This window comes from Lynx canadensis, chromosome B4 (assembly GCF_007474595.2).
Source record: "Lynx canadensis isolate LIC74 chromosome B4, mLynCan4.pri.v2, whole genome shotgun sequence".
In the NCBI taxonomy this organism is placed as follows: Eukaryota; Metazoa; Chordata; class Mammalia; order Carnivora; family Felidae; genus Lynx; species Lynx canadensis.
Window position 1 is genome coordinate 67,252,947 of NC_044309.1, and position 19,146 is coordinate 67,272,092.

At 38.6% G+C, this 19,146-nt stretch overlaps 1 non-coding gene across 1 annotated transcript; it reads left to right on the plus strand.

The window, feature by feature from the left end:
• The first annotated feature begins 403 nt into the window (after positions 1–403).
• Positions 404–510, plus strand: LOC115519534. Its single transcript, XR_003970543.1, has one exon. It is a non-coding gene; the product is annotated as a U6 spliceosomal RNA (small nuclear RNA).
• Positions 511–19,146: the final 18,636 nt, after the last annotated feature.

Below are 19,146 nucleotides of genomic sequence, written 5' to 3' on the forward strand. Positions count from 1 at the left end.
GTGAGATCATGACCTGAGCCAAAGTCGGACGCTTAACCGGCCAAGCCACCCAGGCGCCCCTAATATGATTTTTTCAAACTGCGTATTCTCCCACCTTACAATCCCTGAATTCTTCCAATCCTTACACTGTATCTTCTCCTCCCTTCCCAAAAATCTTTGGGCTGTATTATTAATATATTAAATCACATCCTGAAAATCAATTTTTTATGATATGAATATCTGAGGGCCCATACACAAGTCCCTTGTTTTTCTAAAACGTATGTTTTTATCCGGTATGTATACATGAAGCTTTGTTTAATCCTGAAACTTGCTGGCCCTGATGATAAAAAGAATGCCATTAAATTCTTTGTATATTAACTCTTGAAACTAAATATACTTTTCAACACCTAAATATGACACAACAGTGCTTGCTTTGGCAGCACATATACTAAGGTTGGGGAGATACAGAGAAGATTAGCATGTCCCCTGTGCAAGGATGACACTCGGGTTCGTGAAGCGTTCCATATTTTTGATATTAGCCAACTGGATCCAACAATACATTAAACAAATTATTCACCACAACTAAGTGGCATTCATATCTGGGATGCAGGGCTTGTTCAATATCCACAAAACAATCACATCAATAAAAGAAAGGACAAGAACCATATGATCCTCTCAATAGATGCAGAGAAAGCATTTGACAAAATGCAGCATCCTTTCTTGATAAAAACCCTCAAGAAAGTAGGGATAAAAGGAGCATACCTCGAGATCATAAAAGCCATATATGAAAGACCCAACGCTAATATCATCCTCAATGGGGGAAAACGGAGAGCTATCCCCCTAAGGCCAGGAACCAGACAGGGATATCCACTCTCGCCACTGTTATTCCACATAGTATTGGAAGTCTTAGCCTCTGTAATCAGACAACACAAAGAAATAAAAGGCATCCAAATCAGCGAGGAGAGGTCAAACTTTCACTCTTTGCAGATGACATGATTCTGTATGTGGAAAACCCAAAAGATTCCACCAAAAAACTGCTAGAACTGATTCATGAATTCAGCAAAGTTGCAGGATATAAAATCAGTGCAGAGAAATCGGTTGCATTCCTATACACCAGCAATGAAGCAACAGAAAGAGAAACCAAGGAATTGATTCCATTTACATTTGCACCAAAACCCATAAAATACCTAGGAATAAATCTAACCAAAGAGGTGGAAAATCTATACACTGAAAACTACAGAAAGCTTGTGAAAGAAATTGAAGAAGGCATAAAAAAGTGGAAATATGTTCCATGCTCCTGGATAGGAAGAACAAATATTGTTAAAATGTCAATAATGCCCAAAGCAATCTACATATTCAATGAAATCCCTATCAAAATAACACCAGCAATCTTCATAGAGCTAGAACAAACAATCCTAAAATTTTATGGAACCAGAAAAGACCCTGAATAGCCAAAGCAATCTTTAAAAAGAAAACCAAAGCAGGAGCCATCACAATCCCAGACTTCAAGCTGTATTACAAAACTGTAATCATTAAGACAGTATAGTACTGGTACAAAAACAGGCACTCAGATCAATGGAACAGAATAGAGAACTCCGAAATGGACCCACAAACGTATGGCCAACTAATCCTTGACAAAGCAGGAAAGAATATCGAGTACAATAAAGATAGTCTCTTCAGCACGTGGTGCTGGGAAAACTGGACAGCGACATGCAGAAGAATGAACTTGGACCACTTCCTTACACCATACACAAAAATAAACACAAAATGGATGAAAGACCTAAATGTAAGACAGGAAGCCATTGAAATCCTCGAGGAGAAAGCAGGCAAAAACATCTTTGACCTTGGCTGCAGCAACTTCTTACTCAACACATCTCTGGAGGCAAAGGGAAACAAAAGCAAAAATGAACTATTGGGACCTCATCAAAATAAAATCTTCTGCACATTGAAAGAAGCAATCAGCAACCAAAAGGCAACCGATGGAATGGGAGAAGATATTTGCAAATGACATTATCAGATAAAGGGTTAGTATCCAAAATCTATAAAGAACTTATCCAACTCAACCCCCAAAAAACAAATGATCCAGTGAAGAAATGGGCAAAAGACATGAATAGACACTTCTCCCAAGAAGACATCCGGATGGCCAACCGACACGTGAAAAAATGCTTGACGTCACTCATCATCAGGGAAATACAAATCAAAACCACAATGAGATATCACCTTACACCTGTCAGAATGGCTAACATTAACAACTAGGCAACAACAGATGTTGGCGAGGATGTGGAGAAAGAGATTCTCTTTTGCCTTGTTGGTGGGAATGCAAACTGATGCAGCCACTCTGGAAAACAGTTATGGAGGTTCCCAAAAAATTTAAAAACAGAAATACCTTACGACCCAGCAATTGCACTAGTAGGCATTTATCCAAGGGATACAGGTGTGCTGTTTTGACGGGGCACATGCACCCCAATGTTTATAACAGCACTATCAACAATAGGCAAAGTATGGAAAGAGCCCAAATGTCCATAGATGGATGAATGGAGAAAAAAGATGTGGTATATATATACAATGGAGTATTTCTCGGCAATCAAAAAGAATGAAATCTTGCCATTTGCAACTACGTGGATGGAACTAGAGGGTATCATGCTAAGTGAAATTAGTCAGTAAGAGAAGGAAAAATATCATATGACTTCACTCATATGAGGACTTTAAGATACAAAACAGATGAATATAAGGGAAGGGAAACAAAAATAATATAAAAACAGGGAGGGGGACAAAACATAAGACACTCTCAAATATAGAGAACAAACAGAAGGTTACTAGAGGGATTATGGGAGGGGGCATGGGCTAAGTGGATAAGGGGCATTAAGGAATTTACTCCTAAAATCATTGTTGCACTATATGCTAAGTAATTTGGATGTAAATTTAAAAATAAATCAATTATTAAAAAAAAGAGACTGTGTTCAACCTCACATAACAGACTGCAGTAGCTGGCATAATATGAACTCACTTTCCCCAAGTAACAAGTCTGGAGGTAGTCAGTCTAAAGCTGGTGCAGGTGTCTGAGAACTCATGAGACCAACTCCTATCTTGTGGCTCTGCCATCTTTACTGTATAGCTTTTATCCTCTTGACCATAAGGTGGCTGCTCCATCTCCAGACGTCACGTGCATGTCTCAGATGAGAGGGAGAGAGTAGAATGAAGAACAAAGATGTATTTTGTTGGGAAAACAATAGCTCTCCTGTGTGCTCCACCCAGGGAGCTTCCTCTTGTATATTATAAATATAAATTACATAGAGCAACTCCAGCTTAAAGACAGTCCGGAGAGGAGAATTTTTAAATTGGATATAGGGCTACCTCTAAAATTTGGGGAACAGAGAAGAGATGAATAGATATTAGGTAGGCAACCAGCACTGTCTGTACCTGGGTCAAAAAACTTTTACTCGACTTACACAGAATGATATGGCAACATGATTACGCCACCAAAGTACACTGGCAGTGGCTGAATAAGGGAATTTTATTCAGGAATATAAAACAAGTTACAAAAATTCAGTTAATAAGAGGAAATAAAATTCAAGAATTAAAAAAAATTCTCACAGAAGGCTAGAACAAATCCTTTGGTACTGGATTGGTGTCAGAGACTTCAGTATGAATTCCTATCTATCTACCACCTACCTGCCTATCCATCCTTCCATCCATCCATCCATCCACCCAGGATCTATATACAGCTGGAGAGATACAGAGATAATTATAGATATATGTGTATGCGGGGCGCCTGGGTGGCGCAGTCGGTTGAGCGTCCGACTTCAGCCAGGTCACGATCTCGCGGTCCGTGAGTTAGAGCCCCGCGTCAGGCTCTGGGCTGATGGCTCGGAGCCTGGAGCCTGTTTCCGATTCTGTGTCTCCCTCTCTCTCTGCCCCTCCCCCGTTCATGCTCTGTCTCTCTCTGTCCCAAAAATAAATAAACGTTGATATATGTGTATGCATAGGTTAATATACATACATGTTTCCTAGCTCCATCTGCTAAGAGGGCCGAGAAGCAGTGACACCAATAGCAATGAGTGCACCAAGTGTGGAAATCTTGGTTTCTAAATACAATTTGCCAATAGCGATAGGAGCTCCTTGGAAAAATGGTGGATTTTAGGTCTGGTGCAAGTTAAATATTAGAGGAACCTGGAGCATTTTGTAATGCTAAAATGTAAGGAAGTGTTTAAGAAAACAAAAGAATGGGGGCATAGCAAAAGGTCACAGGAACGAATCTTGAAAGAGATCCCAATGGTGAAAGATGGGATGAGTTAGGCAGCAAAGTAAAGTAGTATTGGATTATAATCCAAAGTATAAAATATACACAGGTCCATACTGATATAAAGAAACCATTGAATAAACAAATAGATGGTGGGGGGTGGGGGGAAGAGATACGTCTTCCTTATGGAAAATTCCAAACAATGTGTGCAGATACTCCCCCCTCCAGCAGGTGGAGCAAAATTCTCCACCACCAGCCCCCCCTCCACCTTTAGTGTGGGCTGGACATAGTGATCCCCTTCCAAAAAACAATGAAAAGAAAAAATGGAAAAAACAGCAACTTTACAGTGGAAAACTTGGCAAGCACTATTGTAACCTCGTGACTGAGGTCACCTTAGCAGTGGTGTCATGTCTCTGATATGACGTGATGTGAAGGCTACTGTCATCTTTTTAGTATTCCACACAAAACCCTACAGTCTAGTCATAAGAAAAATATCAGACAAAACCAGATTTGGAGACAATCTACAAAATGCATATTCCTCAAAACTGTCAAGGTCATGCATGAGAAACAGGGAAAGTTTGAGAAACTGTCACAGACCGGAGGACTAAGGAGACATGATGACTAAATGCAATGTGATGTCCTGGATGGGAATCTGGAATAGAGAAAAAACATTAATAAAAAGAGAATAAAATTTGGAGTTTAGTTAATACTGACGTACCAATATTAGTTTCTAAATATTGACACAGTTAACGTGGTCATGTCAGATGGTAGCATGAGGGAAAACTGCGTGAAGAGTATATGGGGATTCTCTATACCATCTTTGGAATTTTCTGTTAATCTAAAATTATCCCCAAATAAGACGTTTTTAAAAATACCAACATAGTTACAATCGGATATGATACTAGCCTGTTAAAGAGATATTATAATGACATCATGAACTTTTAATTAATGGTCTCCAAAGAATCTCAGGATGCAGAACTACAAATAGCTTAAGCTACTTACAGTTATTTCATTAATACTAGATTAGTTCAGGTTCTAGATCCTAAGGAAAAATAAGCCCAAGGGTAGAAAGGGTGTCTAATGAGATTTCTGGGGAACTCTAACCTTTACACCGTCAAGTGAAAGCTGCCAGCAGGTGCAATTAATCATTCTGCTGTCTTCTTCAACTTAAGATATTTGTAGTTAAGAACCTATACTTACAAAAAAATTTTGTATCAAATCCTATAAGTTATTTCCCCCTCAAAATCATAGAATTACCTTGAGAAATCTCAACTCAAAATTTCTTCCACTTAAGAATATGCATTTTTAGAGCAGCAGCATTGGCAATCAGCTAAGATTAGTGTACAGAATCAGTACATCAGGATTTTAATCTTGCTTTCCCACTCATTCTTTCAATGACCTTGAGAAATTTTATTTAACATGTTCCTTGGCCACCAAATGAGATTGATGAAATTCTCTAGGTTAAAAAAAAGAAACAATTATGCAATCATCAAAAAGCAAAAAATATTGTGGAAGGGCATTATACCGTTTTGTGATGATGAAAGAGAGATTTATTTTCTCCAGTTTCTTATTTATTAACAACAAAATTAGATGCCAATAACAGCAAAATCGTTCCTGCTGAGTAACAGAACCAAATATAGTAATGAACGAAATAAAGTTAATCTTCAAAAACATACCCCTCCAAAAAAACTCACTCCAAATATCTTTTTCTGCTGAAGAGGCTTTTTCCAGAAACCCAATATGAATTTAAATACCCTATGTTACAATTACCATGTAAATTGAGCTTTAACTTTTAAAACTTTTAAGAAATTTGTCTTTTGACTGTCAACAAAAACAGTGAAAGAAAGAATCTCTCCAAAATATATCAACATCCGTATTTTGGTCTCTGATTTTGAATTAACTTTGGGGAGGTGTTTGAGTTCTTCTGCCCTCAAGGAATGTAAGTGTGGGGGTTACGTGTAAGAACTGGAATGTATAATTCAAGAGACTTCAGAGGGACAGCCAGGCTTATTCATTATGGATTTTGCCACCTTACAGAGGTCCACAAGGGGGCACTCTTTTGCTGAGATTTTTCTACATATTTTAAGGTTAAACCAGATTTTATAAGGAAATTTGGTAACACACACACACACACACATATTTTGTTTTCCACAGCTATTTCAATTTTATCATTGTAATCAATCTTTTTCTTTGCTATCTTTCTCCAGTTATGGTTCTCAAGAAAATAAAGTGTACAATTCTGTAGCATTAAGTATATTCATATTGTACAACCATCATAACCATCCATCTCCAGAACTTTTTCATCTTCCCAGACTGAAACTTTGTACCCATTAAACAGCTTCATTTCCCCCTCTCGACAGCCTCTGGAATCCAACAGACATTGTGTCTCCATGACTTTGATTACTCTAGATACCTCGCTTAGGTAGAATTAAACAGTATTTGTCTCTTTATGACTCATTTATTTCCCTTTGCATAATTCTTCAAAGTTCATTCATGTTGTTCTAGATGGTTCTTAAGATGATCCTTCTCTAACCTTACTAAGGACCAAAGCTTTAGGAAACAAATGAAAGTAAATAAGGTTCATAGGAGCGCCTGGGTGGTACAGTCCGTTGAGCATCCGACTTCAGCTCAGGTCATGATCTCGCGGTTTGTGAGTTTGAGCCCGGCGTCCGGCTCTGTGCTGACAGCTTGGAGCCTGGAGCCTGCTTTGGATTCTGTGTCTCCTTCTCTCTCTGCCCTTCCCCCACTTGTGCTCTGTCTCTCTTCTATCAAAAATAAGTAAATGTAAAAAAAATCTTTTTTAATAAAAAAAAATAAGGCTTATATTATTGGCACTTCTATATTTGTGCCAGATCTTTTTTGATCTATTATCCATTTTTTTTCTCCATTTGTCCACATCCCTCAACTTCCTAACTCATCATTATTTGGTGAGTCAAATTCAAACCAGCTGCTTTACTAAGTTCATCACAGAAATTCATGCCTTACTACAGGTTTCAATTCTCATTTAAATGATTTATCATTCCACATTTGCAGGTGAACATAGTGGCAACTTTTTTTTTTTACTGGCAAATTTTATATAAAGTGACAGCACCAAAAAGCAATCATAATTGCCTATAAAATTGCTTCCTGATTCAGTTCGAGTGAAGACAGCTGGGGGAGGAGGGTGGTGGCCTTGCCCAATTGATTAAGTTTTGCTTATCATCAATAAGCACAGCCAGGCCTAGAAGGAATACTCAAAATGATTTTTCTCTCTCACCTAATACTATATCCATTTAAATAAAGAAACAAAAAAAATGTCAGTTTCCTCACACAACAAGAGAAGAAAGTATCAGCTGGGAAAATTTTAACCAGCTTAATGAACTCTAACACTATAGGATCTTCATTATTATCATTTTCCTTTTCCACATTCATGTTTCCAAATACAAAACACGCACACAAATAATCAAACAAAAAGACCTACAATGTCTTTCAGTGTCCACTGTACCATTAAGAAAATAAAACAAATATTTTTGGAGTAGCAGCCTATAATATTGTAATGAAGATGGCCGGAGAATACCATAGCAACCTCCTTAAGGGAATCAGAGAAATTACTCCTGGAATATGAAACATCTGAAAGTTCCATGTGGGTGCCCCAGTTGCTTGATCCCGCCATGTTGGAGGAGGTCATCAGAGGACATGGCTGCCGATTGACCTCTGAGCTGAACTCCAGCAATCAGAGGCTATGTATTAACCCTTCTCCTGTCTTGAAGTATATGTCTTGCCCATTCTTCTCAAGTTCGGAGAAACTTGAAAAACACAGCTGTGAGAGAGCCAAGTGTTGTTGAGACCCTCTGTACTGTATGCACGTGACTGAGCCCAGGTAAGGCCTCTGTGTAAACTTTCACGGTTTTGGTGGGCGGATGCAGGGATCTGCTTGGTGAAGAAGACCAGCATTATTTGCAAATTTCCTTGCTTATTAAAACTGCCACCTACCCATCTGGAGTGGCCTGCCTCTTTCTTCCGTCCCTTTCTCCCCTGTGCATGGGGCTTGTTTCAGATTTTCCCTGGGGGAACTTCCATAATTGCAAGACAATAAGCCACTTCCAATGGCTTCTGTTTTTATGTATGTAGTAAAAGGACACTAGGAAATCATTTGAGAAAACATACCTGGTACCAGGGAGGTAAGCTAAATGGCAGCTTGTGACTTCTTGAAACTGTATGCTCATATTTACTGATTTTTGAAGTTAAAGAAGGAATGGGTCTCCCCAAAGGTGTCTCAAATCCATAGTCATATCAATAAACATGGCCAGGCCTAAAAGTAATACTCACAATGATTTTTTTTTAAAGAATCTACTTAAAGGAGTAAGCTCTATAAGTACCCTCACCTCACCCCTGTGTCTTTTGTTTGTTTTGTTTGTTGTTTGTTTGTTTGTTTGGGGGAGGGGGGAAAACCCTGCCTTGTTCCTTTTTGAAAATCCTGATCTCTGATGAAATAGTTCCTGAAATCTTTTCATATTCCCAACCCCTGATTATTCTGGCTAAGATTAATAGGCTAACCAAAAATAAACTCTCCCAGATGTTATCTAGTTCATTGTTGATCTCCTAGAGAAAAAAAATATAATTAGTGATAATTAATCATGGAGGCTTTTCTTGAAAAGAATGTTTAAACCATGGCTCAAGGCTCAAATTAGGCAGAGTTCCTCATACTTTGTAAATGTTTGTTTGCTTTTTCCCTCTTCTATAAAAGAGCTAGAATCTGGTTTAAAGGCTCAAATGAGAGTTTTAGATGGAAATAAAAACCTTTATTTTTTTAAGCTCTATATTATATGTGGTTACATTTCTGGGCCAGTTGCATTTGCTGAAGTCTTTGGATAGTCATTCCAAAGATAAGGAAGAGAGAATTTTAAAAAGACTGAATAGTTGGTGATCTAGACCAACTATTTAACTTTAGCTTTAAATTTTGGAAATTTATTTGACTTCACAGTTCCTTGTAGGATGTCCTCTTCTTTTGAAGATATCAGTAGATAGCTGATAGGTTTACATTTCCTGGGCCACTGAATAATAATAATAAGTGCTAGCATGTACTTAATTTATGTGCAATTACATAACAATTACATGTTGCAATTACATGACTATTATGTGAATTGTCACACGTACTCTTCAAAATGACCCTGTAAGATAGCATCAAGGAAACTGAAGTTGCTAAAGGTTACCTTGGTAGCTTATATATAATTGAAGAATTAAAATACAAGCCAAGAGAGTCTCAATCAATACCAGTACTCTGCTCATTACATACATCATGATGCCCCCCTGGGAGTATCTTTAATTTAACCAGAGAGGTTTTTGCTCATACTGTTTTTGCAATGAAATAATTGCTTTATGACTTAGGCATAGCACTTGACCTGAATTCTGATCTGTACAATGAGGGTCTTGGGTTAAATGATTTCTCAAGTCTCTTTTCCTTTCTTCTGGCAGGAGAGAGTCCTCCTGCTGACTGAGGTCATTTTTTTCTTTCAATGGCTGGAAGAGTGGCTTTGGCTCACCTGGAACTCACAGTTTAGCAGAGCCAGTAGACTAGGAAATCTGTTTCACTCCACCAGCCAAGAAAGAGCAGGTGGCTGGAGATTTCTCATGTTCTGGGGGAAGCTATTTGTCAGTGATCACCTAGATAACTTTGGATCGCAGCAACAACAGCTCTTGCTTGGCATGGGGTAGGTTTGGATGCTAATCGCTGCCTCATCTGTGAGCACTTCAGTTCTTGTTTCACACACAAGCCTGGTGAATATAAAAATAGAGGGAAATAACTTAAAAAAAAACTGAATCAGCAACCTGGAATTTTACTTTCTCTCTTTCTGGTTAAAGACTATTAACCAAAAATTCTCCACTAGTTGTCTGGAGATAGAAGACAGAAGTGGAATGAGATGCTTGATAATGTGGTTACTGTGCAACCACTTTCTAATTATGTAGGTCCTTACCATAGTAGGGATATGACAGGGATGATAAAGTGGGCTCACACAGCGAGCGCATGGAAGATATACGCCATGTGACAGAGCCACAGTCTGAGATCTACAGTTGGAGAATATTTGCGTAAGAGCGAAATGACACAAATTACAAAGGTCTCCACTGAAAACAAGAATATGCGTCTTATATTACACAGTTCTATGGGCATGCTCTTACCAGAAATGGCCTTAGCTTCAAGGAAGAGAGACACACATGTTGGGTCTTTGAAACAAGATTTGCTTTAACCAAATTTCAGGGAAGATGGAAAAAAAATAAAAAGGAAACAAAGGTATAGTATGCTTTATGCTTATTTAAAATGCTTTGTCAAGTTTAATCTTTTTTTTTAGGTTTATTTATTTATTCTTTAAAAGAATTTTTTTAACGTTTACTTATTTTTGAGACAGAGACAGAGCATGAACAGGGGAGGGGCAGAAAGAGAGGGAGACACAGAATCTGAAACAGGTTCCAGGCTCTGAGCGGTCAGCACAGAGCCTGACGCGGGGCTCGAACTCACTGACTGCGAGATCATGACCTGAGCCGAAGTCGGAGGCTTAACCGACCGAGCCACCCAGGCACCCCTATTTATTTATTCTTGACAGAGAGAGAGAGAAATTTCAGGGGAGGGGCAAAGGAGGGGAGAGATAATCCTAAGTAGGCTCCACGCTGTCCGCTCAGAGCCCCGCATAGGGCTGGAACTCACGAGCTGTGAGCTGAAATCAAGTCAGACTCTTAACTGACTGAACTAGCCAGGTGCCCCTCCCCAGGAATTTTGTAAGGTAGATGGTACTAATCTCATTGTGTAAGTGAGAAAATGTAGACTTAAGAAATTTCCAGTAACTTGCTCAAGATTTATAATTGGGAGTATATCTGGGATATGAGCACACAACTTGTGGTTCAAATCTAATGTTTTCCCCACTACATTGTGCTTGATAGGCAATCATGTTGAACTTGCAGATTGGATATATGTGGGAAAATCTCTGTAACTTTTGATTCAGAATATGCAGTTAGATTTAGGAAGTGCCCATAGAAAGTAAAACCAAAGTACATTTAGGGAAAAACAGTAAGAAGAAAAAAATCTATTTCCAAAATAGTACGTTTTTTTTTCCTCCTAACTAAAAAAAAACCACAGGTTCTATCATCACTTGGGCATAAAAATACATCTGCTCTAGCACCCATTTTCCCTCATTTTTACTTTAAAAATCTGTTGCTCAGTAGATATAATTGTCATGACATTTATAGTAGAATTGAGAATCCTATCTATTCTTAGTTTTACAGAAGTGAATTTTGATTTGAAAAATAATTTTAAGAAAACATAAAACCATCTCCAATATCATTTATTTATTCTCTTTTGAATGTTTGAAATTTTGTTAAGATAGAAAATCAGAAATGGGACAAGAAAATTATTTTCTCAAACAAGAGAAGTCAAGTTACAGCAATGCTGTCCCTGGTTTCCTTGAAAATTTTCCCGAAGATAAGTAGTAATTAATGTTCCTTGAATACAATCAATGTCTATTTACCTTCTAAAAGCATTTAGATCTTTATAGTTAAATATGAAATAAGATATTGGACATAAAGTGCCCAGTGATAACATCAGTAGTGATTTATATTTTCTTTTTTAAAAAATGTTTTAAGTTTATTTATTTTGAGAGACAGTGAAAGCAGAGGAGGGGCAGAGAGAGAGAGAGAGAGAGAGAGAGAAAGAGAATCTCAGGCAGGAGGATCCATGCTGTCAGCTCAGAGCCCGATGTGGAGCTCGAACTCATGAACTGTGAGATCATGACCTGAGCCAAAACCAAGAGTTGGATGCTTAACCCACTGAGCCACCCAGGTGCTTCAGTGATTTATATTTTCTAGACATTTTTTCCTAGACCTATTTTATCATCACTATAGAGAATTCAGACAATACCAGCAAGAAAGGATATAAATGTTACCTGCAATCACATATTAGGAAGCAGGCCTTTATCCTTACAGTTTTTTCAATGAATATATTCACATATTTTATAGGAGCAGAATTATATGCTGTTTTGCAACTTTCCTTTTCCACTTCACAACGTATTGTCAACATTTTTAATATTATTGGTTATATTTCTGCTATGTAACTTTACCTGTAGCATAGTTTCTGCTCTATGAGCATATCACCATTTTAAAACAGTTTATTATTGGACATTGAGATTGTTTGCATTTTCCTCTATTACAAATGAATTTATGATAAATATAAATCTGTCTCATCTTCTTCCTTTTTTACCCCTTTGGTTATGTTAGTTGTATTTTTTTTTTTTTTTTTGGTTTTGTTTTGTTCTGTTTTGTTTTTCTTCAGTTTGGGGAAGAGGTACCAAAACGCTTCACTGAATTTTGCACATAAAATGGTAGTGCCTTTCTCTGAACTCTCAGTTCCCTCTGGACCTCAGCAACATTTCTTTCTATTGTACTTTTAATTATTCTGTTGTTGCATTTGTACTGATCTTTCTTTTAGACACATGAACATCTATATGTTTCCTCAGTCATGTCTAGAACCTTCTGAATTTGTCAACAGCCACTGTGGTGTAGACCAGTGTGTTCAGACCAGCTGTGGTGGAGCTTGTTGGAGGTGTACAATCTCAGATCCCAGACCCACTTGATCAGAACCTCAGGTGACCCCCCCATGTACACTGAAATGTGAGAAACCCACTCTACACTGATTACATTTTCGTCAGTATACATCCTGCTGTTTCCAACCTTTAGTGCAGGTTTTAATTTAGTTATTGTATTTTGGGCTTCCTTCTAAATAGAAACATTCTAATCTCAGCATGTTAGTCTGCTCAAGCTTCCATAGTTAAAATGCCACAGACTGGTGGCTTAAACAACAGAAATTAGTTGTCTCACAGTTCTAGAGGCTAGAAGTCCAAGGTCAAGGACCCAGCATGGTCGGTTTCTTGTGAGTTCTCTCTCTTTTGTCTGGTAGCCTTCTCACTGTCCTCACATGGCCTTTCTTCTGTACACAAACAGAGAGTGGGAGCTAGTTCTTCGATGTTTCTTCTTAGAAGGACATTAATTCTATTGGATTAGAGCCCCATGCTTATGACCTCAGTTAATATTAATTACTTTCTTAGAGGCCCCGTCTCCAAAAGAGCCACACTGCATTTTTGACTCCAACATATGATTTTGGGGAGGTTACATTCATTCCATAATTCGGCATTTTTCCTTTCCATCTTAATGTGTTCATCCTTCCCTTTCTTCTCTTTCTATTACCTCTTCATCTCATAGTGTTGCTTTTTGGTTTCTCTATTATTTTTCTCTGATTCTCTTTTCATAGAAGCCATGAGTCCTTTGTTGATAATACCAGCTTATTGAAATATTCTCTAGAATCTTATATTTTTAGAAATTTTTTCTCTAAACATTTTAGTTGTCACACATTCATTTTTTATTGACATATAATTGGCATATAACATGTTTTAGGTGTACAAGATAATGATTAGATATTAGATTAGATATGTATTATGTAATGATTAGATATATATTGCAAAATACTCACCACAGTATGTCTAGTTAACGGTCATCACCATCCATATGTAGAAATTTGTTTTTCTTTCGATAAGGACTTTAAGATGTCTCTTAGCAACTTTCAAATACAAAATATAGTATTGTTAATTATAGTCACCATGCTGTATATTACATATCCACAACTTATTTATTTTATAACTGGAAAATTGTATCTTTTGACCAACTTCACCTATTTCCTCCACCCCTCACTTCTGCCTCTCGTAACCACCAGTCAGTTCTCTGTATCTATGAGAGTGGTTTTTGTTTTTGTTTTTGTTTTAGATTCTACAAACAAGTGAGAGCATATGGCATTTGTCTTTCTTTGTCTGACTTATTTCTCATAACATAATACCCTCAAGGTTTATCCATGTTGTTGAAATCACAGGATTTCCTTATCACTCTTTCTTCTACAGCAAAATTCATTCCCTTTTCTCCCAGAGGTCCTGTATTTTCTGTGTGTGTTGTGCTAATTCCTACAGAAAGAGATTCAGTCCTAAGTCAGTGTTTGTCAAAAGACCAGAGAATAAATGGTTAAGGTCCCACTCTTGGTAAACTTTCCAAATCTTTAGCTGAAATGCAGACGGATATACTTAGATATTAATTTCCAGTTTCTTGCTGGCTTTCAATAAATATTTCTATTGGTTTCTGAGGCAGTTTTCAAACCTAAACTCACCGTTTAGTTGATACTTTTCATTAATGGGGTATTTGAAGAATTTTTATACCATAATTTCCCCCCCCCCCCCCCCCCAGCTATGTCTTTAAATCAAGGAGCTACCACAAGTCCCCCCTACTTGCTGGGAGATTCTGCTTTAGGGTACATATTGGAAACAAACAGGGAAGGAGATGGGGTTGACTCTTCTCTGTGGTGTCACAGAGCAGCAGTATGAAATAGAGTTTGGCTTCTGATCTTACACACTGAGGGGCAGATGTTAAGCACTTTCTAGATTCTGTTTTTGTTTTTTTTTTTAATTCCCACTCTCTGTCTCCCTTATTATTAAATAAAATAAAGCCTACCTATGAGGCAAAACTTGAATCATTTTCTACGAATCCTTTGGTACTAGATTTACCATTGGCAGACTTTGCTCCACAATTCCAGCACGTGGTGGTGCATGTGAGTAGATTGTAATATTGTGATTTTCATCTGCTTTTCTGTGTTGTCATTGGAGATTTAAGGGAAATGGAATCAGCCTCCTTTCAAGTTATTAATTAATTTATATTTCTAACCAGTCATTCCAGTGCTTTTACTTTACTTTATGTTTCATCCAGGGAAAGGTCAGGGCTTTCTTAACAAAATTGAAAAATATTGGTCCTGAGAGACAAAGAGATCAAGATCTTCATGAGAAAGCCAACTTCCAGAGAAGATGGCAGAATAGGAAGAACCTAAGCTCACCTTGGACCATGAACACAGGTAGATAACACCCACATCAGCATAACTAACCCAGAAAATCATGTGGAGTCTTGGCAGAACAGACTCTTCACAGTTCATCGTAGAGAAGAGGCCACATCGAAAATGGACGGAAGGGCAGAGATGTAGTCAACAATCAAACTAACCTGTGAGACCAACCACAAAAGGGAGGGATGCCATAAGTATGCGGAAGAGAGAGGAACAGACTCCACACCAGGCACCCAGACACAGGGGACCTGCAATGGGAAGATAAGTCTCCATATCATTTGGTTTTGAAAACCAGAGGGACTTAACTTTGCAAGTTTTTGCAATTAGTAGGGCTTACCACAAGAAAGTTTAAACATCAATAAGCTCAGCTTTGGGAGAGCTGGAGGGCAATAGGAAACAGTCTCTGCTCTTAAAAAGACTGGACAACAGGGATGCCTGGGTGGCTCAGTCGTTAAGCATCTGACTTGGTTTTGGCTCAAGTCATGATCTCACAGTTCATGATTTCAAGTCCTGCATCAGGCTCTGCACTGACAGCATGGAGCCTGCTTGGGATTCTCTCTCTCTTTCTCTCTCTGCCCCTCCCCTACTCACCCTCTCTGTCTCTCAACATAATTAAATAAACTTAAAAAAAAATACAGCACAACAAACAGCCCTGCTGAGTTAGAGCACAGAAACAGCATTTTGAAAGTGCTTGGGGTACACAAGAAGGGTATTTATTTACTAACCTCTGAATGTATGCTGGAGGGGCAGAAATCCTTAGGAGATTTCTCCAAGAACAAAAGAGCTGGTGGGTACCATTTCTCTCCCACACTTCCTAGCCTGGATATTAGAACACCTACAGGAACCAGTAAGAATACTTGCAAGCTAGCTTGCTAACACTGTATGTCCACCCTTGTGTTCTCCTGTGGATTGCGCTGTCCAATTTGCTTCACTAGTAGAAGTCCCTCCAATGTGGCTCCAGGTTCCATCCTGTAAGCAGACAAGTGCATACTTTGCTAACACCATGTGTCCTGCCCCCAACCCCATGTTTCCCAGCAGATAGCCCCATTCAACCTGCCCAACTTGGCATTCAAAGCAGACCCAACAGTGGTCAGCACCACTCCAAAGATACTCTTCAGGACAAGGGAAGATAACACACAGACAAGTCCCATTGCAGTCCTAGAAGTTGGGCAGGAAGATGGGGCAGACATCTGATCTCACTGCTGACTTCACCTACCAACAAAAATATTACAAGGGGCAGAACAAAGAGGGATTCCCAGGGGCGCCTGGGTGGCGCAGTCGGTTAAGCGTCCGACTTCAGCCAGGTCACGATCTCGCGGTCCATGAGTTCGAGCCCCGCGTCAGGCTCTGGGCTGATGGCTCAGAGCCTGGAGCCTGTTTCCGATTCTGTGTCTCCCTCTCTCTCTGCCCCTCGCCCGTTCATGCTCTGTCTCTCTCTGTCCCAAAAATAAATAAACGTTGAAAAAAAAAAATTAAAAAAAAAAAAAAAAAAAAGAGGGATTCCCATAGTTCAGGGTCACTGCAACCCAAACAGATGGACTGGGGACAGACATCTTGTTGGGCTACAGGCCCTGACCACTTAAAAAAGCCTCTCAGGTGACAATATAGGGAGAGTTCCCTACAGTTTGGAGCTGCCACAGTTCAGGCAAAAATCTGGTCTAACCCAACTCAAGCCCAGGACAGCCCAAACTGGCCTCTTAACAGCACAGGGACTGAAACCTGGCCACAACAAGCAAGGGGGACCATTGCAGATGACTGGACTGAAGGGAAATGTGGCACAACCACAAGCGTAGGGAGAGCACAACACATAAAAGACACCCCTGAAGTGACAGTTTCTGGGAACAGGTGACATTGCACTACAGGGCACTACAAGACCCTCTTCATAAGTCCACTACTTTCAAGATCAGGAGATGTAACTGACTTTCCTAATGCATAAAAACAGACACAGAGAGTTACATAAAGTGAGGAGACAGAGGAATATGTCCCAAATGAAGGAGCAGGAAAAACCATAGCAAAAGATCTAAATGAAATGGAGATGAGCAATATGCCTGAGAGAGAATCCAAAGTAATCATCATAAAGACATTCATGGGACTTGTGAGATCCTTCACTTAGTGAGAACTTCAACAAACAAACATAAAAAGGAATAAATCAGAGATGAAGTACTCAATACCTGAAAGTAAAAGCATAGTCAAGTGAATCGATAGCAGATTAGAGGAGACAGAAAAACAAATCAACAAGTGGAACCCAGAGTAATACAAAGCAACCGAGATGAATGGCAAAAAGAACACAGAATAATGAGCCTTGGGAATAGTTTAAGGGTACTCAGTAAATACTATCAAGTGTAATAACATGCACATGATAGGTACCCCAGATGGAGAAGAAAGAGAGAAGGGGCAGAAAAACTTGAAGAAATAATAGCTGAAAGTTTCCCAAATCTGAGAAAGGAAACAGAAATCCAGATACAGATATATACAGCAACCCCAATACAGTCAACCCAAGGGGTACCACACCAAGACACATAATCATTAAAATAGCAAAAAGTAGTAACAAAGACAAAATTTTAAAGCAGCAAAAGAAAAGAAAATAGTTACCTACAACGGAAACCTCAGAAAGCCATCAGCAGAAACTTTGCAGGCCAGAAGGGAGTGGCGATGATATTTTCAAAGTGGTAAAAGAAAAACAAAAAACCCTGCAATTAAGTTTCTCAGACAAACAAAAGTTAAAGAAATTCATTATCACTAAACCATCCTTACAAGATATGTTAAAGGGAATTCTTTTTTTTTTTTTTTAATTTTTTTTTTCAACGTTTATTTATTTTTGGGAGAGAGACAGAGCATGAACGGGGGAGGGGCAGAGAGAGAGAGGGAGACACAGAATCGGAAACAGGCTCCAGGCTCTGAGCCATCAGCCCAGAGCCCGACGCGGGGCTCGAACTCACGGACCGCGAGATCGTGACCTGGCTGAAGTCGGAGCTTAACCAACTGCACCATCCAGGCGCCCCGGGAATTCTTTCAACAGACAGGAAAGGGCATAATCAGGAGTAAGAAAATTAGGAAAATTAACATGTAAATGGAAACATAATGAAAGTAGTAGGTTAATTGTTTATTTTACTTTTTAAAAATTTATTTATTTATTTATTTATTTATTTAGAGCATGAGCAGGGAAGGGGCAGAGAGAGAAGGGGAGAGAAAGAATCCTAAGCAGGTTCCACACGGTCAGCACACAGCCTGATGGAGGCTCAAACCCACAAACCATGAGATCATGACCTGGGCTGAAACCAAGATTCAGACGCTTAACCAACTAAGCCACCCAGACACCCAGTAGGTTAATCATTTATAAAAACTGTATGGAAGTTAAGGAATTGAGGTAAATGATGACCATACCCACAAGAAGAGCAAAACAAAACTGTTGAGAGTGCTTGCCTTTGTGAGATGAACTAAGCCTGTACAAGACTGATCTTCATTTTCTACCTTTTGAATCTTTTTGACTTAAAAAAATTAACTTTGAAAAGACATTATTTCTATATTTTAAAAAATTTAGCTTTAAAGGAATCTGGAGAATAGGGGAAGGTGTGGAGTATGGAAGAAGTCATTCACAAATAACTTCAAATCTACCTTTTTGTGTATAATTTTAGGATATAGTTAATTGTAAACTTGCTTAAATTTGTAAGAATTTAAATTATTTTATGCTACAGAGACAATAACGAATAAATTTCACCCCCTTTGACCTAAAAACTTACCAACTGATCTCACTTTTTCTTCTACTTTTCATCGCTATTATCAGCATGTTACAGCATCCTTTTTCTAAAAAAAGAAAGGGGGAGGGAAGGAGAAGGGAGAGAGAAAAAGAAGCTCAAAGGTCAAATAGAAGTTTGAAAGAAGCAGATGTGAAAGTTAGTCATGTAGAATAGAGACAAGATAAGCCATAAACAGCATGTGTTGCTATTAAAAACAAAGCTTATATTTAAAATAGTTGTGCTATCAATATGATATTTCACATCGATAACTGACTGAGCCACCCAGGAGTCCCTTCCCT